A 1,882-nucleotide genomic window follows, 5' to 3' on the forward strand; every position below is an offset into this window, starting at 1 on the left:
GGCTGCATCAACTTCCAGAATACCTGCTACCTTGCCTGACATCATCCTCTGAGTTGGGTTTTGATGCTCATTTGCAGCCATCGTCTCTATAAGATTATACGCCTCAGTATAGCTTTTAGCCCATAAGGCGCCTCCAGCTGCTGCATCGAGCATGGGCCGAGATTGGGCCCCCAAACCATTATAGAAACCAGTGATCACCATCCAATCTGGCATTCCATGATGTGGACATTTTCTCAACATTTCCTTGTACCGTTCCCAAGCCTCGCACATAGATTCTGTAGGTTGCTGCGCAAACTGAGTAAGAGCACTCCTCATAGCAGCAGTCTTTGCCATCGGATAAAACTTCACTAGAAACTTTTGTGCAAGATCTTACCACGTAGTGATGGACCCAGCTGGTTCAGAATGTAACCAGTCTTTAGCCTTGTCCCTCAGTGAGAATGGGAAAAGCCTCAACTTGATAGCCTCATCACTCACGCCATTATACTTAAAAGTGCTGCAGATCTCGACAAAATTCCTTATGTGCATGTTGGGGTCTTCAGTTGCCGCTCCTCCAAAAGAAACAGAATTCTGCACCATCTGAATAGTGCCCGGCTTGATTTCAATGGTGTTAGCTTGAATAGCCGGATGAAGGATGCTTGACTGAATGTCATCAATTTTAGGCCGAGAAAAATTCATAAGAGCTGGATCAGCTTGAATAATACGATCTCCCATGTTTACTGGTTCTTTCTGCTCAGTTCCTGAATCCGAATCCTCAAAATCTAACTTCTCCGGAATATCAAGAACTTCGTCTGTCCCCTCAGCTGTATCTAAAGTCCTCTTGCGAGCACGAGAACGAGTTTGCATAAACGCTTGCTAAAGTACCTGAAACACAACCGGAAAAAAATAAGTAACTACTACGTCCTAATCACTGAGTCCTAATGACCAATGATGGTAAGTACATAAACTAAACAAATACGCCGAGTCCCCGGCAGCGGCGCCAAAAACTTATTAGGGCGAAATCACGCACTAATATTCACGCAAGTATACGCGTTCCCAAGTAATATAGAATACTTTCTAGTTCGTTCCCACAGATACTCAGACTAAATTATTGTCTAATTAAACTCACTCACCAATGTATGATTACTTCTCAATATTAAGACACCAACACTTAAGATTGTTGATTAAATATTAACTACAATTAACTACTTAATTAATCACTTACTTAACACTTCAAATTATCAATAATAAAACACTCATGAGATCACAACTTCATTATTACTTCCTTCAATAGTCATTGTTATTACCTTTAGCATGTGACAGTGATGATATTAATCGAATAACACGAAACTGATAAAAGCCAACTTTCATTGTACTAATACCATTCTACCAAGCATCCACAATTAAGATAGAAGTTGAATAGTCATCAGTTATATTGAGTTCCTATATGTCTACAGAAATTGACAACACAACGATTTAAGCACAAGTTATTCATTTTGATTACATAGGGCAAATAAAACTGTTAGAGTTACCCACTAAACATGCACAACGTACATGAACCTATGCTAGCATGGCAAGTTCTAAATCTCAAGATCCACCATCGCTTCACCAGAGATTAACACCCTATCTTATATGTTCGCGACGCACATAAGACGAATACGCACAACCAATACTAGATATCATACAATCATCACACACTAAAGTATTAAACAATTAACTAAAGAATGCCATAATAACTCCGTTGCAACCCCATGATCACGATTAGCCCATAATAGCACTTATCGTCATCATGGGTTCATATGAAATCATGATAAACAAACACAAGAAAATAATAAATACTAAACTAATTATATTAAAACAGAGTACGTCACAAGAGTAAATAAGTTCAAAGTAAGAAAACTAGCAT

At 38.9% G+C, this 1,882-nt stretch overlaps 1 non-coding gene across 1 annotated transcript; it reads left to right on the plus strand.

The window, feature by feature from the left end:
* Positions 1-211: 211 nt before the first annotated feature.
* On the plus strand, positions 212-318 carry LOC141709427 (small nucleolar RNA R71). Its single transcript, XR_012570004.1, has one exon. It is a non-coding gene; the product is annotated as a small nucleolar RNA R71 (small nucleolar RNA).
* The last annotated feature ends 1,564 nt before the right edge of the window (positions 319-1,882 follow it).

Source organism: Apium graveolens, chromosome 2 (genome assembly GCF_009905375.1).
Source record: "Apium graveolens cultivar Ventura chromosome 2, ASM990537v1, whole genome shotgun sequence".
Classification (NCBI taxonomy): domain Eukaryota; kingdom Viridiplantae; phylum Streptophyta; class Magnoliopsida; order Apiales; family Apiaceae; genus Apium; species Apium graveolens.